Source organism: Protopterus annectens, chromosome 8.part0, assembly GCF_019279795.1.
Source record: "Protopterus annectens isolate FY-2018-M chromosome 8.part0, PAN1.0, whole genome shotgun sequence".
In the NCBI taxonomy this organism is placed as follows: domain Eukaryota; kingdom Metazoa; phylum Chordata; order Ceratodontiformes; family Protopteridae; genus Protopterus; species Protopterus annectens.
Window position 1 is genome coordinate 428,859,437 of NC_056741.1, and position 27,975 is coordinate 428,887,411.

Consider the following 27,975-nt stretch of genomic DNA (forward strand, 5'->3'; position numbering starts at 1 on the left):
CCTACTCTGATGCTCTCCAACTTCTCACTCATACAACACACCTCCAACTACTTCATCTTTTACTATCTTCCCAGATCTCTTTACTACCTCTACCTCAAGTCTATTTAAACTACCCTCATTACAAGATTTAAACCTTCCCCTAAAGCTAAGTCAAAACTATACAAATTCTATCATTTACTATACTCTCTCCTCTCTCTAAACAACTTCTCTGTTCTGGTGATGTTCATCCCAACCTTGGCCCCTCTTCTTCTCACCCCACCCTCACTCGCCCCAAAACTACCTCCACAACTACCTCCACACTGCTCCTATCTTATACCTCTTACAATCACCAACCTCAGCCCCAACAATCATTTCCAGTCAGACTTAACCATTTACTCATTGAATATTCAGAGCCTAACAAACAAAGTTACTGAGCTGCACTCATGGCTAGCTCTCAATACCCCATAACATTCTTTCCCTATCTGAAACCTGGCTTAAGCCACATATCTCAAACAGTGAAATACTCCTACCTGGTTATAACATCTTCCACTCTGATAGACCGGTAAAAAAAGGGGGTGATGTAGCCATCTTCTACTCTAATAACCGTAACCTCTCACCATACCCCTCTATAATTCCTGACTTCCTCCCAGCTGAACTCATCATCCTCAACTGCCATCTGAATCCACACAAAAATTGGTATTGCTTCCATTTATCTTCCTCCTGGCAACAATGTGCCCATTTTAGAAAACATCCTATCCTGGTTCTCCCACAATATACCATATGAGACACTTATCCCTGGTGATGTCAACATAGATTGGTCCAGACTCTCAACTGACTCCCCATCTCAGCATCCACCTTCATGGGTTCCACCAACTTATATCACCCCCCACTCGCTTCCCTAAAGATTCAACTTCCAGCTCTATAATAGATTGGATCCTTACCATTTCCCCCACCACTACCACAATCTCAACACCTTACCTGATTCACTTAATGACCATCTCCCTACCTCCATCCTAAGACACTACTACCATAATCCCAAACCCCACCTTATCAAGGACTGTCAAAAACTATCTACTTTCAATTCTTCCCACTTCAGCTCTATTCTCCACAACACAGATTAGTCCATCCTTAAACAGCTCCCCCTAAACAACGCTGTAAGCACTTTCAATAACATCTTCATGAGTACTCTAGACTCCCTAGCTCCATCTAGGAAGATCAGAGTAAAATCAAATCATGCTCCCTGGTTTTCCAAAGAGACTAAGTCCCTTATGAAACAAAGAGACAGCTTTTGGAAAGCCTGGTTTAAAACTAAACAACCACCTGTTTTTCTCAAATATAGACAACTGAGGAACCTTGCTAAAAAACTTACTACTAATGACAAAAATGATATGACAGTTCTGCCCAGCTTTACAACAAATCGAATCCACAGAAAGTTTGGTCAACTCTCAACAACATTCTCTATCCCGGAAGTCCCTCTAATCCCTCCCCATACCCAAACTCATCCTATCAGAAAACTGCCACCCTCTTAAACAAACACTTTATCTCTTCCATCCAAAATCTCATAACCTCCAGTCCTAACTCTACTTCTATACCTGCCCCTCCAAGTCTAACTAACACAACTTTGTTTTCCTTTCAGCCTATTCCCACTACTTACATCAAATCTCTACTGCTCAAATTAAAACCATGCTCTCCTTCCACTGACAAATTACCTTCTACATTCCTCAAACTTGCTGCTGACTCTATTGCCTATCCAATATCTGTACTAATAAACAGATCCATTCTAGAATCAACTATCCCCACCCTATGGAAATCTTTCTTTACTATCCCTCTTCATAAAGGTGGAAACTCCACAGAACCTTCAAACTACCGACCCATTGCCATTCTGTCCCCCCTCTCTAAGATACTAGAAAAATGTATCCACTCTCAGCTTCTCAATCACCTCCTTCACCACTTGCTTACCTCTACCCAACACCATAGCATCACCACTGCCCTCCTCCCATTCACACACACCATTACAGAGGCCCTAGACAACAATAAACTAATTTCCTGTCTCTTCCTAGATCTCTCCAAAGCTTTCAACACTGTCTTTCATCCTCTATTATTATCCAAACATGCTAGCTTACACCTCTCCCCGTCCACACTTGCTTGGTTCAATAATTACCTATCTAGCAGGGAACAATCTGTCAAATGGCTCTTATCCTCCTCCCCTCTTCTTCCCATCTCTGCTGGTGTTCCTCAAGGCTGCATCCTAGGACCCCTTTTGTTTAACATCTTTACCAATGATCTTTTCAGCTCTTGTAAAGAATTTTCGCTCATTCAATATGCTGACGACTCCACACTTATCTCTATCTCTAATAACATTTCTGAACTACACTCCCAAAGCCAACAAGCCCTACTATCCATGGAATAATGGCTTTCTCACAACCTACTGATCCTAAATCCCAAAAAGACTAAACTCCTATTTTTCCTTCCCCATTCTCATTCTCACCATAAAATCTCCTTTGTTATTAAATCGTCTAACAATACAACTATCCAACTTGATAACCACACAAAACTCCTAGGGGTCATCATTGATGATGAACTAAAGTTCAACCTTAACATACTCCAATGTATAAAAAAACACACCAGAAATTAGGCCTGCTATGTCGAATCAAAAAATTCCTAACTCCTGATGCTAGACTTACCCTGGGACAGGCCCTCTTCCTCCCCACCCTCCTACATGCCATCCAGACATTACCAGTTTTCAGGCCAACACTCTTATCAAACTCCAACAAACTTACCATACAATGGACAGATTCATTACTAACTCCCCATACAACTCGGTTCCCTATTAGAAGGCCGAAGACACATTCTTTCAAATGCGTCTTGGTCGAACTCAAAAGCCTGAAACAACAAAATATCAAAGCGGCTTTTAAGCAATTTTTTCCTTGGGAAAGAATTTTCTTGGCTGCTTCGTTACTTTGCCATTTTCAGCACTGTAGTGTGGTCTAGAAGTTGGTATATTTAAGTGGGGGGGGGTGTAGGGGCAAAGCCCCCCACTTAATGTAATGTTTAAAGTATGTTTTATTTTTTGTTGTTGTTGGAACAGCAATTTTTTTCCCTAGGAAAAAAAATCGCTGTTTTGACAGTTCGAAATTGTAAGCTTTCATTTACATAGGGTCAATTAATCACATTCGCTTTTTTAAGCGCTTGGTGATCTAATATAGACCCTACAACTAACACCACTGCATTGCAATAAACTCTCTCCAATGGCTTGAACTTCCCTAACTACTGCTACTTTATCAATTTCACATGCTGCACTCTATCCTTTATAAACCCTCCTTCTGTCCATCTCTCTCTTCCTTAGTCTCTATCTTCACTCCATCACAAACCCTCCATACTTCTAATCAACAATTACTTGATATCTACCACCTAACAAAGTCTGTAGGCAAACTACTCTATAAACACTCAGTCACCCATGCCTGGAACAATTTTCCCCTTGACTTACGTTCAATTTCACACACCTCCTACTTTAAAAACAAACTAAAAACTTACTTTCTCAATTCCGGGACCTGCCCTTGCAAAGACCCCACTAGTCTCCCTCCCCCACACTTGCCCTTATAAGGACCCTACTTAGTCCCCCTACACTCCTCTTTCAAGAAGTTTCCCATAATGTATTTGCATAATTCTGCACAAACATATATATATATATATATATATATATATATATTTTTTTTTTTTTTGTTTTACTTTCAACCTATTGCATTATCTCACTGTAAAATTATATGTTACTTATTTATTGATTATTTTATTTATTTATTCCAGCTTGATGACCGGGGAGGTCCACTGGGATTGGGGGGCCCATTTTCAGTGGAAGCCCGGGGAGAAAAGCTCCACAACACAAAGTTTACTTACATGAATAGTTTCAAAGACAGTTTGCATTACAAACAACAGGTTGCATTCAAAAAAGAAAAAAAAACAATTACAGTTTTGTTCAGGAGAAAAAGACAGGCATGCAGCATAATAGCTAGATTTTACTGTTTAGTTACATATACAATCTACATTTGAGAGCGAGGTTAGGAAGGTAAGAAGGTTATCCAGGAGTAAAGGGGGAGGAGAGCTTGAGAGGTATGGGCTGAAGAGTACAATTGCATTTCCTGTTTAGATAGAGGTAGGAATGAAGTTGAGTTTTAAAGTTATTAAGGTTGTCACAGGTCCTCAGTATGGAGGGCAGAGCATTCCATTTTTTAGCTAGGGAAAAGGATAACAGAAGCTGACCAGCTGGGCACTTGGGTTTTTGAACGGTAATCAGGTTTTGTTGGGTAGATCTAAGGGATCTGAGGGTGGTATATGGTTGTAGTATATTGGATAGGGCAGTTAGTGGGTTGGAACAATAATTTGTGGGCTATGGTGATTTGGAGAAAGTCAAGTTGATTGGGGAGTTCAAGCCAGTTTAATGAGTGAAGGGAGGTGCAGTGATGAGAGGAAGATTTGGCATTGGTGATGAATCTGGAGATTTTGTTGTAACATACTTCCAGTTTGGAAGTAAGTGTGGAAGATAAATTAGTGAGCCGAGGAGTGCCATACAGTAGAGAGGGAAGGAGATAGGTTGTGGCGAGAGTTAGTCTGGTGGTAGGAGAGAGGAAGTGGTTGTTTCTGTAAAGTAGGCCAAGTTTTATGTGTGGTTTCTTGATGTTTAGCTGGACATGAGTGTTAACTTTTAGGTGATCATCAATGGTAACACCAAGAAGTTTGGCAGAGGGTACAATCTCGATAGTGGAGTTGTTAAGGCTGGTAATTTGAAGTTAGTTTTTATCAAGAGGGGAGGATTTTGAGGAAGAGAATAGCAGGATCTTAGTTTTGTTGGCATTTAGTGAGAGGTGATTTTGGAGCATCCAGTTTTCAGTGGTTGAGAAGGCAGTTTGTGTCAGAAATTGGAGCTCTGTTAGGTTAGTGGAGCAGCAGATCAAAGTGGCATTGTCAAGCATATTGCACAATTTTGGTAGTAGGTATGGCTTTGTGGAAGTCATTAATAAAGATATTGAATAACAATGGGCCAAGTATGGAACCTTGCGGTACTCCAGTGGGGGTAGGAAGGGAATTGGAGGTGGCCTGGCCCCATGTCACAGCTTGAGACCTGTCAGAAAGATAGCTGGAGAACCATGAAAGAGTTTTTTGGGAGAGGTTGAGATTAGAGAGATGGTTTAGTAGGTGGGTATGTGTGATGGTATCAAAAGCTTTAGATAAGATCAGCAGAATAGAGGATACCATATTACCAGAGTCACGGGCTAAATTGACAGAATGGAAGAAGGAGAGAAGGGCGGAGTTGGTACTGTGTCCTGGGCAGAAGCCATGTTGGGTAGGAGAGAGTAGCTGTTGTTTGGTAAGGAATGGCAAGAGCTGCAGGTAGATGCATTTTAAAAGAAGTTTGGAGATTGGGGAGAGAATGGCTATGGGGTGGAAATTGGAGACGTTACAGTTTTTGCCACCCTTGTGGAGTGGAAGAATAAATGCAGTATGCCATAGTTTGGGTACATAGAATTCAAGTAGTGATATATTGATCAGGATGCTGATAGGCAGAGCAATAACATCTGAGGCTATTTTTAGGAAGGAGGAAGGAATGCTGTCAGGGGCTTGGAGCAAGGCTTTAGTTTAGAGAGATGGTTCTTTATTAGGTTGGTGGAGACGGGTTTGAATTCAAAAGAAGGGGGGAGAGGAGGGAGGGGAAGATTGAGCAGGGAGGGGTTGAGGGTTATTGTTGGTAAAGGTCTTGGTTAGCTCAGCAATAGAAGAGGTGAAAAAGGTATTGAATGGTGAGGGAATTTCATGGTCAGATTTGCTGGTGTCAGGACTGGGGTAGTTTTTTGTACCTGGCCTAAGGAAGGAATTAATAGAGTTCCAGAATTGTTTGGGGTTTTTTTGCATGATTTGCTTGTAGTTTGATGTAGTAAGACTTTTTATCTCTAAGGACTTGTTTTTTGGATAGGTTTCTCAGCCATTTATATTTAAGCAATATTTCTGACTGTTTGTATTGGAGGTAGGCTTTCCAGGTTTTATCCCTTTGTAGCATAATTTTTTTGGTATCTTTGGTGAGCCATGGGGCAGTCTTAGTTTTAACTCTTTTTGTTCTCATTGGAGCTAGGGAGTTGAGGACCATTATGAATGTTGAATTGAAATAGTCAACAGCTGCATCTAATGGTAGAGTTTTTATGGGGTTCCAGTTACTTGATATCTACCACCCAACAAAGTCTGTAGGCAAACTACTCTATAAACACTCAGTCACCCATGCCTGGAACAATCTTCCCCTTGACTTACGTTCAATTTCACACACCTCCTACTTTAAAAACAAACTAAAAACTTACTTTCTCAATTCCGGGACCTGCCCTTGCAAAGACCCCACTAGTCTCCCTCCCCCACACTTGCCCTTATAAGGACCCTACTTAGTCCCCCTACACTCCTCTCTCAAGAAGTATCCCATAATGTATTTGCATAATTCTGCACAAACAGCAAAAATATATATATATATATTGTTTTACTTTCAACCTATTGCATTATCTCACTGTAAAATTATATGTTACTTATTTATTGATTATTTTATTTATTTATTCCAGCTTGATGACCGGGGAGGTCCACTGGGATTGGGGGGCCCATTTTCAGTGGAAGCCCAGGGAGAAAAGCTCCACAACACAAAGTTTACTTACATGAATAGTTTCAAAGACAGTTTGCATTACAAACAACAGGTTGCATTCAAAAAAGAAAAAAAACAATTACAGTTTTGTTCAGGAGAAAAAGACAGGCATGCAGCATAATAGCTAGATTTTACTGTTTAGTTACATATGCAATCTACATTTGAGAGCGAGGTTAGGAAGGTAAGAAGGTTATCCAGGAGTAAAGGGGGAGGAGAGCTTGAGAGGTATGGGCTGAAGAGTACAATTGCATTTCCTGTTTAGATAGAGGTAGGAATGAAGTTGAGTTTTAAAGTTATTAAGGTTGTCACAGGTCCTCAGTATGGAGGGCAGAGCATTCCATTTTTTAGCTAGGGAAAAGGATAACAGAAGCTGACCAGCTGGGCACTTGGGTTTTTGAACGGTAATCAGGTTTTGTTGGGTAGATCTAAGGGATCTGAGGGTGGTATATGGTTGTAGTATATTGGATAGGGCAGTTAGTGGGTTGGAACAATAATTTGTGGGCTATGGTGATTTGGAGAAAGTCAAGTTGATTGGGGAGTTCAAGCCAGTTTAATGAGTGAAGGGAGGTGCAGTGATGAGAGGAAGATTTGGCATTGGTGACGAATCTGGAGATTTTGTTGTAACATATTTCCAGTTTGGAAGTAAGTGTAGAAGATAAATTAGTGAGCAGAGGAGCACCATACAGTAGAGAGGGAAGGAGATAGGTTGTGGCGAGAGTTAGTCTGGTGGTAGGAGACAGGAAGTGGTTGTTTCTGTAAAGTAGGCCAAGTTTTATGTGTGGTTTCTTGATGTTTAGCTGGACATGAGTGTTAACTTTTAGGTGATCATCAATGGTAACACCAAGAAGTTTGGCAGAGGGTACAATCTCGATAGTGGAGTTGTTAAGGCTGGTAATTTGAAGTTAGTTTTTATCAAGAGGGGAGGATTTTGAGGAAGAGAATAGAAGGATCTTAGTTTTGTTGGCATTTAGTGAGAGGTGATTTTGGAGCATCCAGTTTTCAGTGGTTGAGAAGGCAGTTTGTGTCAGAAATTGGAGCTCTGTTAGGTTAGTGGAGCAGCAGATCAAAGTGGCATTGTCAAGTATATTGCACAATTTTGGTAGTAGGTATGGCTTTGTGGAAGTCATTAATAAAGATATTGAATAACAATGGGCCAAGTATGGAACCTTACGGTACTCCAGTGGGGGTAGGAAGGGAATTGGAGGTGGCCTGGCCCCATGTCACAGCTTGAGACCTGTCAGAAAGATAGCTGGAGAACCATGAAAGAGTTTTTTAGGAGAGGTTGAGATTAGAGAGATGGTTTAGTAGGTGGGTATGTGAGATGGTATCAAAAGCTTTCAATAAGATCAGCAGAATAGAGGATACCATATTACCAAAGTGACGGGCTAAATTGACAGAATGGAAGAAGGAGAGAAGGGCGGAGTTGGTACTGTGTCCTGGGCAGAAGCCGTGTTGGGTAGGAGAGAGTAGCTGTTGTTTGGTAAGGAATGGCAAGAGCTGCAGGTGGATGCATTTTAAAAGAAGTTTGGAGATTGGGGAGAGAATGGCTATGGGGCGGAAATTGGAGACGTTACAGTTTTTGCCACCCTTGTGGAGTGGAAGAATAAATGCAGTATGCCATAGTTTGGGTACATAGAATTCAAGTAGTGATATATTGATCAGGATGCTGATAGGCAGAGCAATAACATCTGAGGCTATTTTTAGGAAGGAGGAAGGAATGCTGTCAGGGGCTTGGAGCAAGGCTTTAGTTTAGAGAGATGGTTCTTTATTAGGTTGGTGGAGGCAGGTTTGAATTCAAAAGAAGGGGGGAGAGGAGGGAGGGGAAGATTGAGCAGGGAGGGGTTGAGGGTTATTGTTGGTAAAGGTCTTGCTTAGCTCAGCAATAGAAGAGGTGAAAAAGGTATTGAATGGTGAGGTAATTTCATGGTCAGATTTGCTGGTGTCAGGACTGGGGTAGTTTTTTGTACCTGGCCTAAGGAAGGAATTAATAGAGTTCCAGAATTGTTTGGGTTTTTTTTGCATGATTTGCTTGTAGTTTGATGTAGTAAGACTTTTTATCTCTAATGACTTGTTTTTTGGATAGGTTTCTCAGCCATTTATATTTAAGCAATATTTCTGGCTGTTTGTATTGGAGGTAGGCTTTCCAGGTTTTATCCCTTTGTAGCATAATCTTTTTGGTATCTTTGGTGAGCCATGGGGCAGTCTTAGTTTTAACTCTTTTTGTTCTCATTGGAGCTAGGAAGTTGAGAACCGTTATGAATGTTGAATTGAAATAGTCAACAGCTGCATCTAATGGTAGAGTTTTTATGGGGTTCCAGTTAATTAGTTTAAGGAAGTCAGAGAAAGTAGTAGGGTTAAAGTTAGATAGGTTATGAGTATGAATGTACTGGTGAGAGTGTGGGGAAGTGGGTGTAGCTCAAAGGGTGAAAGCAGGGAGGTGGTCTCCTAATGGGTCAGGAATAACACCAGATTTTATGATTTTGTTACGATGAGATACTAGGATCCAGTCAAGTATGGAGCCTGGGGGGTTGGTTTTGTTAGGTCTAGTAATGAAGTTAGTAAGTTGAGTGAAGTTAAATAGTTGATTGTTATGGTGGGATTAGGGTTAATGATTTTTTCCCAGTCAATATTTACATCTCCCATAATGTAGGTTTCTAGCTTAATATTAGAGGAGGTCCAGTAGAGGATGTCTTCCAGGGTATTGGTGTTGTTACCAGGAGGAATATAGAGGGAAATTATGCAGATGCTTTTATGGTTGTTTATTTTTAGTAGGCCAGTTACAAGTTCATCGTTACTGAAAGAAGGGATGGGATTAGGGTAAGGAGTGATGGACAAGTGATTAGAGTAGATTAAAGCTACACCACCACCTCTTCTACTTAGGCAGTCAGATCGGAGAGAATGAAATCCAGGGGGAAGGAATTCAGAGACACTTATGTGAGGTTTTAGCCAGGTTTCAGAGATGGCTGCAATGTCAGGTAAGTTGTGTTTGAGCCAGGCATGAAAGAGGGTTAATTTATTTTTTAAGCTTTGGGCGTTGATGGTGAGGAATTTGAGGTATTTACTGGTGGTTTTGTTATTGGTGCTGGGGTGGTTTGTTGGTGAATAGTTTGGTCCTGGATTGGGGTGAATGTCACCAGCTAAGCAAAGGTAAGTGAGATGGGGCATAAGTTTATTAGGTTTGTACTTAGATAGAAGTGGCTGGTAGTGAATGGGTTTAGGTTTGTAGTATTTAGTAGTGATTGAGAAAAGTTTTACTTTTAAGAGAAGGATAGGGTGGGAGGGAACTAAAGAACCAGCGATGTTGTGGAAGTGGGCTGTAAGGAGGGGGTGGGGAGGAAGAGGTGGAGGGTGTAAATAGAAATCAGTATAGGAGCTGGCATGGTAAAGAGGTAGTAGAAGAAGGATGAGGATGGATGTAGAGATAAGGATTTTCAGAGCAAGGAAGAGCATGGTAGTTGGAGTTAGAAGTGATAGAGAGGAGGGTAATGGGATATTAGATGGGAGGGGGGTGTGGTAGTGAGAGTCAGGTAGGTTGGAGGAAGGGGTGGGGGAAAGGTGTGTGAGGATTGGTTACAGGAGAAGAAGGGATATAATATATATAATAAATATGTCTAAAGAAAAAATGTTACTGGTATAAATCCATCAACAGCTTCTTGTATAGTGTACAATGACAGAAACTTTTGCAAGGTTTTTTCAAAAACAAAAAATATGCATAATATAAATTATCAAAGACTGTTCATCAATTTCTGCAAAAATTATAAAAGGAATATTTCACAGCACGTCCTAATCACATACACGTGTACATGAATGTTTTTTATACAAAATCTGATATTTAAGTATGTAAATAACACAACCAAAAAGGAGCCTTCTTCTTATAAGCCAAACCACTTTTCCAAATTGTCCAAAAAGACACTAACAGGCCAAAAGCACTAAAGTGAATAAAGTGCTCCCAAAGTTCAGAAAGAAAATGGCTTCTTCATCTGCCCGTAGTTCACAACAGGCTAATTTAGTTTCCCAAAAATTGAACAATGTCTTCAATAATTGTAAAGGAAAATGTTCCATGAAGCTGCTAAATCATATAAGTATATGTACAAAATAGATTTTATAAAAAAATCAACCTTCAGAATTATAAAAAGCACGAACACAAAGGAACCCTCTTCTTATAGGCCAACCGCCAAATAATAGAAAGAAACCGCTCCTTAGAAATGTCCAAAAACACACCCAAACTGATTAACAACTCTCTAAATCAGATGTAACACTCACAAATATGAAGAAACACCTTCCTGTAAGCTGAACACCAAATTAGAAGTGGAAAACTGCTCCTTCATCCCGCCAGGGCTCACAGCAAAACACTGTGATGATAAGAAGTGATATAGATCCCAAAAATATAGTTACTCTTGTGTCTGTGGTTGAAGCAGCCCACTACAGGCATTTACAAACACCAAATACACCACAACAAAAACTTTTCTGCTTCTTCAGATTCTGTGTATCGGAAACCAGGTGTAGTCACCAACTCTAGCAGCCCACTGCAGACATCCGCAGACACCAAATCTACCACAAAAAACTTTGTTTTTCAGTTACTGTATTTCATGAACTAGTCTTATAAATGAGATAACAGTCCAAAAAATAAAATATCTTCCAGTGCAGACCCTAAATAAAAAGGACTCTCTCAACTAGAGAGCAGAAAAAACGAGCCCTTCTCCGGCAGAATGAAAGTCCAAAACAGCAACACCCACAGTCTGAGCAGAAGCTGTTACTACTAAGGGTCAGTGGCGACAGGGATGAGCTGCTCCTCTCGAAGGCTTTGTTGTCTTCCTCAGAAACAGGCGACTCGGAGACAGGCGACAATCTCTTTTAGATAATAAAAAGTCTTGACATAGAACAAACTATTGTAGTCCAAGCAATGCTGGTTCCCATTAAACAGATGACAGCCTTCACTTCTCAGCCAAAAGTAAAAGTCAATAATTATCTGAGTTAACAAATAGGAAATAAATGTGTACACATCAGGGCCCTAAATGTAACTAAGTCCAAAACTCCTTCTTGTAAAAATAAAGATGGCAGCATTCGCTTCCTCGTCCCCCCATTTTGGAAACTAGCCCCAATAATTGAGTGTTATACACAGCATGGAAATAGTTATATGCACACAAAGCCCCTTGTCATAAAAAAAGGCCAAGAACCATTCCGTAACTCAAATAACCAGATGGCAGAATTCGCTTCCTCGTCCTTGCGTTCCAAAGGCTGGCCCAATAATAAAGTTATAATCACAAATTACTGCATAACTGAATCTGCATGTCTAGTAATCGATATTATTCAAAAGCTAAAAATGTAATTTCACTTTTAAGCATCCTGCAGATGGTTTGTTTGCCATATCAGATGTAATCTAGCTGTGTAATACAAGGGCATCCTTTTTTCTTTCTCCATACATAGAACTATAACTTGCATGTTTATACTCAACAGTTGTAAATCTTTTTGCTCTGTCTAACTGTTCTTACTTCAATATTGTGTAAAATTATACTTTGTAATAAATATGTACTGCTGGAGCTTTTCTCCTCGGGTCTCCACTGAAAATGGGCCATAAGCCCAGTTGGACTAAACCTGGTTAACAAATGTCAATAAATAAATAATAAGTAATAACAGCAGCAGTATTTTCTTGCCTTCTGCTTCCCTCTGGATCATCATTGTAATATTAATGTTGCGAAATGTTTTCCTCGCCTCCAGTAAACCACATCGATCCATGTCTATCAATTTTGGCAACACCTTTGTAATTCTTTAAGCTAGTTTAGACATAAACACTTCATAATCATGGTTTAAAATTGAAATGGGTCTATATGAAGGTAGGTCTGATGGTTCTTTATTGTCTTTGGGTAATGTAGCCAACCCAGCTTTCTTCCAAGATAGGTTCATAGGTATTTACTAGGCTAATGACCACCAGGGCCTTTTTAAGTCTAGCTATGCATTCCAAATCTCTGACAAGTTCCATTACTACCCATAAGGGTAAGATGTATCTTGGAAGATGAAACCATTTACAAACAAGGGCCTGGTAGATAAACCATTTACAGGCTGCCTGTGTCCATAAGAAACATAGGCGCCAAACCAGGGATGAATTTCTTGTTCTTCATCCAATTGTTCAAGTTACACTTGAATTGGATTAAGGTGGAACTCTGATTCACATGGATGGGGAGCCTGTTCCAGAGATGGGGTAATCTCTGAGACACATACTTGTCTCTTCAGTAGGTCTTAGTTATATCACAGACAAGCATTAAGTCCTTAAAATAGGTAATTATGGTACTGTGTGTTTTGCGGATATGCAAGAGGTCCATCAGGGTGGAGTCTGACAATCCCTTGTATGCCAGGCACAGGTCTCCAATGAAAAACCTGTAGGAGACAAAATAAAGGGATAGAGCTTTGATGTTGTCTGCATAGGACATGTTACTTACACTCTGTATTCTTTAGTGAGGAACTTCTGTGGACCTTCCAATTATTGGATGTGCTTGGTTAGGTGCATACCAAAGGGGGCACTGTATTCAATGACAGGCCTGATGAGTGCTGAATAAAATGGAACAATGACCTCCTTGGACCTAGATGCCATACCTTTGTGTATAAGTTGGACAATGTTGGTGCTTCCCCACCCACCTTTTAAAATACTGATAAACTAAATCTGCCCAGTCGTTATCACTTTCTTCCCTTTTAACTTCTAAGCTTCCACAGAAATACCATATGTTCCTGGGGGCTTTCCTAAAGATTGATTATACATCTCCATTTTTGTCTCCTTTATCTCCTCTCCTCCTATCTTAACTGTTAATTATTGATCCTCCTCTACCTCTAACCTTGACATAAAGTCTCCCATAAATATTTCCATTTCTACTCTTTAGTGATTTCTACATTCCTGTGCTGTATAGAAAATTTCATAGAATTTCTGAAATATTTGTAATCCCTGTACAGGATCTCTGATTATTTTTTGTGTGTTATAGGCTCCCTAAGCTTGGCAACAGCCCCTTCTACTTTGTGTTTCCTAAGTAGTTGTGCCAAATGTTTTTGTGCTCTGGAAATGTTATCAAAAATAGTTGCTTAACAAAAATCATTCTAAACTCATGCATATTATCCAAATACTCTCTTATTGTCCCTTTAGCACTCTGCATTTATGCATATTCTTGTTCTGTGAGATGCCCCTTATTTTGCAATAGTTTAACTTTTGTCAGCTGCTCTAAATAATTCTTATTACTTAACCATATTTCTTTCTGCTTTATTTTTATGCTATTTTAAAACTCCATTTTTGTTTTATCCCACTCGCTACCTATCACTTGTGAAGAAAATTTTATCTTTTCGAATAACTTCCATTACTTATTCCTTTAATTCCTGTATTTTAATAGGAAGGTAGGAAAGCACCATCGTCTGATTTTTACTTCATCACCCTGCATTTCTATCTTAGTTTTTATAGGTGCATAATCTGAAATTGTTTCTGTGAAATCTACCATCTTTTGTTACATTATCCTTAGTTCCTCCTGATCTATCCTCACTGTTGCAAATCAAGTTCCTTCCCCCACCTATAAGTAATATTCCCTGCTGAAAGCTGATTATTTCTCACAAAGCTCCATAATAGCATTTTGCTGGAATATAAATATATGCCAGTGGCATCTTCTATCACAAATCTACCATTATTGTCTTTTTCCTCTTCTGTCACTATTGTAGACCTTCTTGTAATCAATATTATTACTCCCCTTTTCCTTTGTCTCTGATATTCTGCTGAATAGCCATCCTAAAATCCTTTCTTTGTCAAATTCACATACTCATTTCTTTCCAAATGCATTTCCTGCAGCACTGCTATTTACAGTATGAATGCAATATGAATGTCATACTCTTTCCTTTTTGCCTAAACTGTAAGGCCATTTACATTCCAAAATAGTATGGATAGCTTAGCCATTATAATAAAAAAAACTATTGTTCCCACCTAATATACATGAGAGTTTTTTTTGAATGTGTATTTCCAACTTTTGTATTACATGCACACACACTGATGTTTGGTGGCAGGCTAATGTTTTACACAGTTGTTGCTACTCATGTCCATTTGAACATGTATTATATATTTTCAAGATGTTTTGTTTTAATGAAACCCCCCAACAAAAACAAATACATTTTCTGAACACTCCCATCCTTTTTTAACTTAGAACAAACACTCAAAACTATGTCCATCTTCAAAAAATAAATTATAACCCTCTAGATAGGAATAGTTGCCCCAAACTGACAGATGCACCCACAGGTATTACCTATCCTAAAAGTATGGTTACCCATGCTAAAATGCATGTTACAGCATGTGTTCCTACTTACACTGATTGGTGTCTATTTGTTCCTTATCTCTAAGCCTCTCTCAGATATGAAAAAAACAGCTTTTGTGCTTTCAGAAACCATTAACTTTTAGCCTTCTGGAAAAAGAGTACTGGCTATCTTTAAATAAGACTAAATTGTGCACTGTTCTTTTAAAGTACTCAGGCTGCTAGTGAGGTTTCTATCTCTTATTTACCTGCAATAATTTCTACCTTTTTTCACTGAACCGCTTGCCATTGTACCTTTAAATTCTACATTTCCCAACATTCCTCAGCAAAGAATTCTCAGAGCTCTCAAGATCAATTTCTTGAACCTGCATCAGCTCATCTTCATGTAGGAGTAGTCATCAATGAGGAAAAAATTAGCTAACATCTCCACAGATGAATGAAATTTTACTTAGAACAGAATGAGAAGCTGTCTTCAGCTGCAAACGTCTTGACTTCCACCTAGAACATTTGCTAATGAAAAAAAAAAAAACAAGCTAATATTCTTGGAGATGCAAAGAACTTGTAATTTTTCATAGCTTTCATCATGTTTGTTTTATTTTTTCAAGTCAGTCTAGACATCAGCCTTGTAAAAACAAGAGAAATTTCTTAATTCTATATATAGTATAATCAGTGTACTTTTGCACCCCACCCAAGCAACCCAAGATCACACATATTAACTTAGTCTTGCTTCTGTCCAGCCTGTCTTCTCTTGCTATACGTTAACAGCCTAAATTTGTTACAATTAATAATAGTACTTATTTACTTTAATATCTTTAATACATACAGCAGTCACTAAAAAGACCCCACCACTTGAAATACCCCAGATATTCACTATACAAAACTGCTTTAGTATGTAACATGCAGTTTATGTCAAAAAATGTTTTATACAAATACTAATAAGAAAAGCAATTGCACTTACACTTATTTCCCCCTTATTGTCCTTCTAAACATTAATGGCATAAAGTGAAGTATATGCTTTAGAGGCCAACCGCAAGTTTATCAAAGTCCAATAATTTTCAGCCACATTTCCTTGCAAAGCCCATAGTTCACAAATTTAGCTGATGCTTTATGGTCTCCTATTTATTCATTAATTTCAGTGTTGCTGGTCTTCATCCTTCTTACCTCTGTCTCCCAATAACAGACTCTATTTCAAGTCCAAGGTACTCCTAATTCTTCTAGTCAATTCCTGTGCTTTTCTGTACCTCTCAAGCATTTTCCTTTTGAACATTGAAACATATTTCACTGGTAAGCTCTCTCCATGAGCTTTACTAGCAGAAGAATGAGCAGTGTCCCCTTCTGTTTGCAGGCTTTCTTTTTGTTGGATAAACTTTTTTATTTCCTCTTTAGCCTGTTCTGCATCCAGACATGTCTTTGATCTTCCAGGAAAATATTCTGAAGACAGCTGGATACAGCAGCTTTTATCTCACAACTGCCTCTTAACATTCACTGATGGCTGTAATAAATTTATTTCTCCTCTACCTAGTATACAGTGAATAATTATTTTACACAAATTCTCCAATTGCAATTGTCTCCAATTGTTAATAATTTCCCTTTCTGCCACAGTATTGTCAGGATCAACTTTATCTGCTGATATTTATTTTATTTATTTATTTATTGCATTTGTTAACTGGGTTATGTCTGACTGAGCTAGGAGACCTGGGGAGAAAATCTTCACAAGTAACAATATAAGCATAGTGATATATATATATATATATATATATATATATATATATATATATATATATATATATATATATATATATATATATATATATATATATATATATATAAGACAAATTACAGAAGATACAGGTTTAGAAATAGGAAGTTCTAATATAGACATTAAATAAAATTAGATAAAAAAAAACATGGAAGATTACAGAATACAGTAAATACAACTTCAATTACAGTCACGGTAGAAAACCTGCTCATAACATTGAGAGGAATATATAATACAGAAGTACAGTTAAATAAGAGTGAACAAAATATATGCTAATTTATTATAATGAGGTGTTAGCTTTGAGGCACACAAATGTAATAGGATGGTGGGTTGATTATATGTTCAAATGTGCCCTTATCCTGTAGGGTAGTAATAAATTGCTGGCAACCTGTATGCAAGGTTGCATATGGGAAAACATTGGGAGTTGAATGTAGTAATGGAGCCTGGAGGAAGTTAGCCTGGAGAATGGCAGGAACAGAGCCAATGACTGGATAGGTGGAGTTTTAAGATTTTTTTTAATTCCTGATAATTAGGGTTTTGTGTGATGGGCTAAGGAAGTTTGTTCCATAATTTGGCAATTTTATAGGAATAGAGTGAGTCGCCATGTTGGTTGTGGGTGTGGGTCACCAGTAGCATTAGCTTTTCCTGATGATCTGAGGGACCTAAGATTAAAACTTGGTTGGAGTAGGTTTGGCAAGAGCAGAGAGATTGCTAGGTTGGTAGATTATTTTGTGGGCCATGGTGAGTTGATTGAGGGATAACAGGTTAGGGAGTTTGAGCCAGCTGAGCTGAGAGAGAGCAGTACAATAATGGGTCCTATACAGGTGATTGGAGGCAAATTTGGCAATTTTGTTCTAACAGGTTCTAGGTTATTGAAGTCAGGCTTGTGCAGATTTGTGAATATGAGAGAGCTGTAAAGGAGTGTAGAGAGCAGATGTGACTGAGCCATGGCTTGTCTAGTGCTTTGAGTTAGAAAAGGTTTTGCCCTATAGAGGGTGCCAAGTTTGATATATGCACTTTTTTGATTGTCAGAGAAATATGTTTGTCGAATTTTAGATTTTCATCTATTGTGACACCTAGAAGTTTAGTTTGGTTAGTGGGGACTATGTTGGTACCATTGAGGAGATAATTGAGAGAGGGGGCTGGCTTGAAATGGATTTTTTGTTATTGAAGATTATTACCTTAGTTTTGTTTGGGTTTAGAATGAGTTGGTTTTCAGAAAGGTTCTTTTCTATGTCTTGACACTTGCATTTGGTGTGAGGGGGCTGAGCAGATGAATGTAGCATCATCTGCATATTGGACAATGGAGGCTAGCTTGGTTGTAGTGCTGAGGTTATTTGTAAATATGCTAAAGAGGAGAGGTGCAAGTATTAAACCTTGGGGTACACCAACAGAGATGGAGAGCAGGGGGGATAGGTTGTTTTCCCATTTATTTGCCTGCTTGCAGTTGGACATTTAGCTATGGAACCATGACAGGGATGAGGAATTGAGGCCATAGGATGAGAGTTTGTTAAGTAGCAGTTGGTGAGAAACAGTGTCAAAAGCCTTGGACATATTGAGAAAGATAAAGGAGACAAGTTAGCCTTCGTTTAGGAGATGATGGATGGTGTTGTTGAAGGATAATAGGGCAGTGTCGGTATTATGTTTGGGTATAAAGCTATGTTGGGATCTGGATAATAGGTTGTGAGTAAGGAAGTGGTTGAGGAGTTGCTTGTGGATGCACTTTTCTAGGATTTTTGCAAGGAAGAAAAGGATGGCTATGGGGCGGTAGTTTGTGAGTTCTCTGGGTGGACCACTTTTGTGAAGGGGAATGATGTAGGATATTTTCCATAGAGTTGGGATGTAATTTTCTGAGATAGATCTAATTATCAGGATTGATATAGGATAGGGAATGGAGGGACCAGCGATTTTGAGAAATTCATTTGGGATAGGTCAGCTGCGAGATGGCAGGGCTTTAACTTGGATAGGAGTGTTTTTATGTAACTGGTTGGGACAGGAGTGAAAGTTAATGGATAGGGATTGTCAGGAGAAGAAGTGGGGAGTGTAAGATGTTTGTTAGGTTGGTCATTTAGCAGAGAGGTTACTGTATGTACAAAATGAGAGTTGAATTGAGTAGCCATAGGGTCAGTATTATTATTAGAGGTGACTGGGCAGGGGTTGAGGAGTGACCAGGGCTAAGGAGATAATTAGTGGTTTGCCAGACATCTAGGGGTTGTTTAGGTGTGTCTGTTGACAGGTTAGGATTACATATTTACTACTATAGGTCATGGATACTTTCTTTTGGCCAGGTTTGGAGCAAACATGCAATGTGCCCTTTCAAGCAATAAATCCTAATGTGAATGCCAGTTCAGTTGTTATTTGTGCTTTTAAAAATTAATTATTGCAGTATGTTTCTTTCAATTTCTCTGGTACAGCAGAAAATGTTAGATTTTCTCTGGACACTGTCTTCTAATACTATTATTTTTTGAAAAAAACTGAACTGTTTTTTTTTTTTTTTTTGCTGAACAGCTGCAGGATACTTCTCAGCTAGTGTTTTCTCTTCACTTTTTCTGGTTGTCTAAATGTCTTCTTTGCTGGCATACAGGCAGCGTACTTAGTAGCCATAACAGAATTTTACCCAGCATAACAATTTCACTGGCTATTATTGTTCAGTTTCTGCTTTCACAGTGGGAGAGCTGAAATTAAGCTGTTGATCAGTATGCAGCCATTTGGAAGTCTCTGTAGCTGTTAAGTTGCTATCATTATTATTATTATTATTATTATTATTATTATTATTATTGCTATTACTGTTATTTTTAAATCCCAGCAGGGTCAAACTAGATGCTATGGGTAGCAGTAGGTATTGAGTTGTCTGTAGATGAAATGATTGGCACTGTTGTTTGCTGTAAGAATTTTGTAATTAAAGGACTGATGTATATTTAGGTGAATCAAGCTGTGACTACTGTTTCTATTCAGAAAAGTACACTAATGTTAGTATTATTATTTTCTTTATCCTGGTAGGATCAAGCCAGATACTTTTGGGAGGAAATGGGTATGAGGGCTGTTTATAAATGAAAATACTGACCCTGCTGCTTGCTGTTGTAATTCTGCCTTTGCAGGATTAATGTATATTTGGGTGAAGCAAGACAGTATACAAACTGTGAAAACTGTTCATGTAATGCAAATGCTTTAGTGTAGCCATTATTTTCGTTTCTTAAATTGGAAGGGTCAAACAGGATATTGTGGGAGGGTAATATTTATGTATTTAGGTAAAGCAAGCTGGAATAAACATTATAGCTACTGTCTATATAAGACAAAAGTACATTAATGTAACCATTTTCTATTTTTTTTCTGGACAAAGTCAAACACATCTGTGAGTAGGCAATGAGTATGGAGGCTGTCTGTGGATGAAACTATTGGTCCTATGTTTGCTATTGTAGTTTTGCCTTTCCATGAATAATTTGTATTTGGGTAAACAAGCTGAAATTCAGTCTGTGACTACTGTTTCTGTGAAACAAAAATACATTAATATAACTTTTTTTTTTTAATCCAGGCAGGGTTAAACCAAATACTGTGAATGGCAAGTGCATATAGGAGGCTATATGTGGATCAAGTGATTGGTCTTGTTGTTTGTTGTTGTAATTCTGGCTTTCAAGGACTTATGAATATTTGGGTGAAGAGTCACAGAAGGCAGGACAAATGAGTTTGTGCACTGGACGTAGTGTTAGATGCACACACCACAGCATACATGCATCAAGAGATAGTTTGTGCAATGCAGTCTGACAGGCCTCCACAGGGTTCATTTTAGGTATTAGGCCAGCAGCAATTTGTTCCCTATAGCTACCAGGATGATAGCTCCTTGACTGGTTAGCTCTTGTCTCTCAAGCAGCAATTGTGATAAGGAGTTAATGGCTCAGGAATTCAAATCTTCAGTGAAGAAATGGACCTTTTCCACAGAGTGAGGTGGGATGCAAAACCTGTTGCAATACTGGAATCAGTGGGACAGTAGACTAAAATGGTGGAGAGTTGGTAATGTTTAGCTAGCAACAAGGGGAAAACCTTGAAAAATATATATACATCTGATTTTGCCTGAAGCACTCCTGTATCCCATATAAAATGGTCTTTCTTTTATTTTTTAATCCAAGGTAGAGCACTGATCCATACAGACCATTTTCACTCTCAGCCCATGAGAACTATATGATTAAGTGACTTAAACAAATGGAGATTGAGGGAATCAAACGCTGGACCACAGGAAATAGTTCATTGATACCTCATAGGATCATAGGAGGTTATTAGGCTATTGGCCCTGAGGCCCTTATAAGCCTAGTCAAGAGTTTAACCTATGTTTAGACAAGTCAGCACCCAAAGCCCCTGTCCAGCAGGGACACAGGTGGAATCCCAGAGGCGTGTTGTCTGTTTCCCATCCAGTTATTCAGTTTGCACTTAAAAAGAGACAATGAGGTACTCTGCTTGATGGAGACAGGGAGTCTATTCCACAGATGGGGGAGTCTCTGGGACACAAATCTGTCCTGCCAACAAGAAATATTGATATCACAGACCAGGTTGAGGTTGCGCTTATGGCTTGCTCGAGTGGAGCTTGACTTCCGGATATTCTGCAGCCCCATCAAAGAGGGGTCTGAGATTGCTTTGTATGCCAGACAGAGGTCACCTCTGAGGAGTCTGTATGAAACTGAGTAGAGGGACAGGGCTTTAAGCCTGTTTGTGTAGGGTAGATGTTTGAGCCCCTGGATTATTCTCCTGGTGAGGAACTCTGTGGTCTGTCCAGCTGCTGCATGTGCTTTGCAAGATACATGCTGAAGGGGGCGTTATACTCAATAACTGGCCTTATAAGGGAAGAATATAGGGATGTGATGACCTCTTTGTCTCTGGATGAGATACCATTAGTTATGATGTGGGCCACGTAGAAAGCGGAAGCAACATGGTGGTCAAAAGTCAGGTTGTTATCAACCTGCATGCCCAAATCCTCACTACTGATTGTGTAATTAGGACATTGTTATTAATGTGAGAATATGTGGGGACATTACTCTCCCTGAAGGGGATGATGATGCATTTTTTGGCATTCAGCTTATGGCCATGTTTCTGGCACCAGTCATTTGTTTGGGTGAGACCCTCTTGGAGGACCTCCACATATCTTAAGGAATTGATAACTGTCCCGAGCTTGCAGCTTTCAACAAACTTGGTCAGCCATAGCCCACTGGTTTTGGCCTCCATCTCAGAGAAGTATATCCTGAACCACAGAGGTCCCAAGGTCAATCCCTGTGGTACGCCACTCATTGCGGGTCTACTGCTTGAGGTGGCTTCCCCTATTTTGATTAGGTGGGCTCTATCAGTAAGCCAGTTTGCTACCCATCTGGTAACATATGGATTGATGCCAAGTTGAGAGAGTTTATCTACTATGCCTGAGTGGGAAATAGTGTCGGAGGCTTTGGCCCAGTCAAGGTAGGTGGTGTGCACTGTCTTCCCCTCATCCATGGCTTTGGTGACTGTCTTCAAGAAGTTGACCAGATTTAACAGACATGATCTCCCCTTGCCAAAGCCAAACTGTGTGGGGTTGAGTGTTTGGAGGTCGCCAATGCCCCTGCTAATGAGGTCCATGATAATCTGTTCCATGGCCTTGCAGATCAGGCTAGTTAGGCTGATGGGCCTATAATTTCCTGGATTTGTGGACACTCCATCTTTGTGTAAAGGGATGACAGTGGCTGTCCTCCACTAGGCTGGGACAAAGCCGGTACTCGGGCTTTGGTTGAATAGAGTGCCTAAGTGCCAAGTTCATGCCTGAGTTCATGCAGGCTGCACCCTAAGATGTTATTAGGTCCCATGGAGGCTGTATTTTTGCCTTTGAGAGGGCAGTAATGACCTGTTCCCTAGAGATAAGGGGTGGGGTGCAGGTACTGGGAATGTCCTGATTTACTGATGGGGAGGACAGAGGGGAGAAGTTTTCACTGAATCTGTCAGCCAGTAGATTGGCTATATCGACAACAGTTGTGTATGTAGTGTCCTTGACCACCAGTTCTGAACAGATCTGGGTGCTTCCTTTGAGACTGCGGATATATGTAATGAAGGCCTTATGATTGTCTCTAGTAGATGTGGTCACTTTGGACTCAAAGTTGGCTTTAGAGGATTTCACTAGTGCTCTTACTTGCTTGTTCAGGCTAAGAAGAGATTGCTTCCAGTTGGGCACTTGACCTTCTTGGTCCCGGACAGCAATTTTTTTCTTTTGTTATATAGTTTAAATGGACTTGTCAAGGCCAGTTCATGTTACTTAACGTGGTGATTTTTTTAAAAGGTCACCAAATAGATTTATGAAGGCAAAACAGTACACACTGCATACCTTGACTTGGTCAAAGCTTTTGATACAATTCCTCATCCAGGCATAGTAGAAAAGCCAGGTAAACTTGGAATAAACCCCTATGTCATCAACTGGATTCCCAACTGGTTCACAAATAGGACGAAGATAATCAAAGTAAGGAAAGTTACCTCCACAAAGAGATCAGTCACCAGAGGTGTACCCGGGGTGTTGTGCTGGGACCTCTCCTGTTTGGCATCTACATTTCTGAAGTAAAAGCCAATACCAAAGGGCACTAGCTGACTAAATTTGCAGATGACTGCAAGCTAGAAGCAGTCATTGAAACCCCAAATGATTGACTATCTTGCAGGACAGTTTGCCCCAAATAAATAATTGGTGCCAAAATCATAGTCCAAAACTAAATGTCAAAAAATGCATTACTGTATTCATTGAGAAGTCATCTACCCCAGGAAACTACCACATCGGAAATACACCCTGAAGAGTTGACTTAGTTGTTTGGGATTTGGGAACTTATATGGACAGTAACCTAACTTTTGGCCAGCATATTTCCATTGTTTTAAAAAAGTCATTCTGTATTGTCCCCCTTTATTCAGTCCTCATTAGGTCATTTATTGAATATAATGCCTCTTTGGCATGTATCTGTCCAGACACATGCAACAACTGGAATGCCCACAGAGATGCCTTACTAAAAGGATCCAAGGCCTGAACAACATGTCCTGCATGGACAGACCCAAAACCCTATCACTGTACTCGGTATCCTGCAGACCTGTGTCGGGTATACAAGGCATTCTCTGACCCATTACTGATGGATTTATTGCACATCAGCTAGTCAAATGTCCTCAGAAAAACTCATTCTATTGATCTAAACCCCTCTTCTGCAACATCAGCAAAATGGTTTGGAGGAACAGGCGTATCTCTCACAGCATACTGCTTCTCTGGAACAGACTCCCCATCCACATAAAGCAAAATCCATTCCTGTCCATATTCAAGCATAACTTAGCTCTCTGGATGCGAAACAGAAAATTTACTCCAGGACTCCCCTCTGTACGACTAATGGACAGAGGCAGTTCCTAACTGCTTTATCATGTGCATGGGTCCCCATGTGATCCCAGTTATTCTCATTATGGGCAATAAATAATTATCAAACATGGGATGGGTAAGGCCAGTCTATAACCAAATGGAATAGGTTATTTCAAGCTCAAAAAGGGAAACTGGCTAGGATTAAAATGGCTCCCGAGTTCAGCCAGCCTTGTACTAACTTATGAATCTATAATACTGAACAGAAATACTACATGCTGCTTTTCATTTCAAAATTGTTCCTGAATAAAGTCATGCGATATAGGAAATAATTTCAAGTAATATTACAATTGCTAAGTGTATATGTTTTTGATTGTTACACTTTGTTTAACCAATTTCCTAAGATCTGCCACTGATTTGTAAGGGATGACGTCAGAAAATATTAGGATTTCTATAAAAAGAAAATGAATTAATTTAATTCCAGCACTGCTTAGCATTTTCAGGTGTGATTCGTAAGTTTCAAATTACTATAGTATGATCTAAGGTTACAATTGTCTGAAATCCCCTGTGCAAAGCAAAAGTTCCACTGTGTAATATTTATACAATTATTAATCTATATAGTACATTGCTGATATCCTTTTGTTAGGTTAATGATCCTGTTAAATAACTGCCACCATTTCATGTGCCCAAACCCAAACATTTTTTGTGGGAAACTATGATTTGCAAGTCAAATCATACAACCACTGCAAAGAATTTTAATTAATTTCTTTTTTTTGCCAAAATAAAAGTTCACACTTGTAGAATTTGAGTTATTTTTATTGTTTTTTTATAATATTAAGGTGTTTCAGACAGAGAAAAATTATTTGTAGAAATATTAAAGGAAGCTTATAAATTATTTTTTGTTCTAAAATCTCAGTGCATTTGCCATTTTTATATTTCTTTACAAGATGCAGCTCTTCAAATATGGATTATTCTGTGCAAGGATGGACAGACTGAGACCTTAATTCTGTTAATAAATGAGTTATCACAAACAAATAGCAAGAACATTACAAAACAAAAATAACCAATTAAACTAATAAGTAATGTTCTGGAAGACAAGAGGGATATTACACAACAAATGGTAATGGCAAAGTTGAAGCATCAAATAGTGTTAAATAAATCCAATGGATTTTGATTAAGTTCTTTGGTTGTTTTAGAATGAAAATGCCCCCCCAGCTGTAAAAGAAAGAAGAAAGAAAAGAAAAAATAAGGACAGAAGTCACAGACCTTCATGCATGCGGACTCACGACATTTCCAACATCCAGCCTGCTGCTGAATCAGTCCAGAGCATGCACAGAGCTCCTGATTGCTGCTGAACCAGTCCAGAGCATGCACAGAGCTCCAGACTGATTCAGCAGCAGTCCAGATTAGAAACACAGCAGTCAAGAGCATCACAGAAGTCTACGCAGTTAGTTACAACTGCATAGACTGGAAAGGGATCAGACTGTAATGTCTGCAGACTGGAAAGACTTCTCCGCAGGATCAGTGACATCTCACAGGACATAGCTTAGCAAATGGAGTGATATATGGAGATATACAGCAACAGAAGGACCCAAGTAAGTGTATTACAAGCAACAGAGTGTGTGTAATGCCCCAGTTGCTATATACTGGTGGCTAGACAGAACACATGGTGGTAGGTAGAGAATACCTCAGGCTTGAACCCTGTTCCTTGGGTGCAGGTGGCAAGGGCCTGAATTCCCTACCCACCACCATTTGTAAAAAAAATTGCAGATCTTTGCCTCATATTTGTTCTGTACTGCTCCTCATAAAATCTGTGGTTTCTGTATTTTTGTTTCCTTGCACAGTCAGTAGTGCAGTCGTGTACTGGTAGCATTGTTGCCTAACAGCTACAGGTTCTCTGGTTTGATTCTTGGCTGGGGTGCCTTCTGTGTGGAGTCTGGATATTCTCCCATCTTACAAAGACATATGTCAAGGGCAGAGAAGTTTTAATGCTAAGTCAATTTTCATTGTGAGACTGCATTGCTTTGTTTAGCAGATATCTATTAGTGTTTGTGCTGTAAAATGCAAAATAAAACTTTCAAATCTAAATCATCGCAGAAGTAAAGCAGCATGCACATTACAGTGTTTATGGTAAATGGGGCGAAATAACCAAGGAGTGGGGCATTGGAATGGCTGCAGGGGGAAGGCTCCATTCGACCATGATTTTGTGAGGGGGAAGGGCAGCAAACTCAAAGACAGCCCCTTCTGAACTATATCTCTAAACTGTCCAGATTTTTGCAGAATGAATAGATTTTTGCTTCTTATTTTTGGTTTGTTCCTCATAAAATGTGTAGTTTTATGGCAAATCATTTAGGAATGAAGTCACTAAATAATGACAGACATCAAGTTTCAGACGTCATAACCTTCAGAAAAATGGATGCTAAAGCAAGACCTGTTATTCTATCAACTGTCTTAAGTTTATACAAGAGCAATTTTTAGTACTGTTTGTATGTTCCCCCAATATATTTGGCCTTGTCCAGATTTCCTGCATTAAGAGGTTGAGAGGTACATGCAAATAAACCACTTTATAGAATTAGGAATATCCAAACCTCTCAATTGTCCCCAATGTTGGCTCTAAATGTTGCTCTCCACCTAATGATCCCTCTGCAAAATGGCAATTTTGGAAGAAAATTCATACTAATGCAAGACCTACTACTGTTCTATTATCTTTCTAAGTTTCTAAAAGCAATATTTAAAAATTGTCCTTATTTTTAGGCCTGTGTCCCACTTCTATGTATGGCTTTGTCCAGATTTCTTGCTCTGAGATTGAGAAGTATGAGTGTCAGAGCCATCACCATCAGCCAGAGACATTTCAAATTGTGACATACTTGTTGCACCCCACTCCCCCATGTAGTGGCTCTGGATGTATCCAAGCAAGGCAAGGAGCAGTTATGCAGTGTAAGTGTGCAGAGTATTCTCCCACCCAAGGTAGACACAAGTACAACAGTGGCTTTTCATCTGTCCTTCATTTTGCAGAATGTTCTGGTTTTATGTCATATTTTTATACTGTTGATTTATGCTTCTTATTATTCAGAAAATGCATGCTGTTGCAGTGCCCTGTCGCTCTGTGTTTAAGTAGCAATGATTTAATGACCATCAGGTAAGCTTGTTGGAGATTGTAAGATGCAAGTAAGCTTTAATAAGCATACTGTTAAAGAATTACCAACATTGAAAGCTTTTCTGTTGTTGCTGCTATGCAGAGAATATTTACATAACTAGATAATTTATAAGCCTTAGGTATTGAAATACATATGACAGCATTTGTAATAAAGGACAGGATTACAGTATTTTCAGAAGCTCATTACATTTGTTGGAGACTTGCAGTCATCTTTGCAGGCTTTACCCTTAAACTAAACAGAATGCCAATTTATCATGTGTGGTCCATAACTTGTACAGTAACCCTTTAAGCAATTTATCTTGAGCTTGTTTCTTGTTTGCTGTTCATTTTTTACTTTGATCATGTCTTCCCCATGAAATAGTAGATAGCTGTCAGGCAGCAGGACTTTTTTGGATAAGAAACATTTTTACAAGTAGGGGTATCACAGAGATTGCTACTTTCAGCATGCTACTTGGTAATTTTATAAAGCTGAATATAAATTATAATTAGAACTGCAGTGCAAGGAGAAGTGGTTTGAGTTGAGTGCTGCTTGTTTTTTTTATACTTGATTTTGACTGGTATTCCAGTAATGTATTTAAAAAGTAATTTATTTTTCCATGCCTCATAACCTTTGTGTTTCCATCTAGATATTAAGTAAGCTGTCATGTAGCCAATGTATTGAAATATTTTTCTCTTCTACACTTCATTTTGTCTTGATTGGACTCATGTAATGATGGTTTGGCACCCAGGGCAGCATATTTAATTAAAGTTCCAGTTGTTGTGGTTTTGAGCATAGCTCCACCCCTTTCTAATTGGCCACACCCTTCCCCATTGACCCCC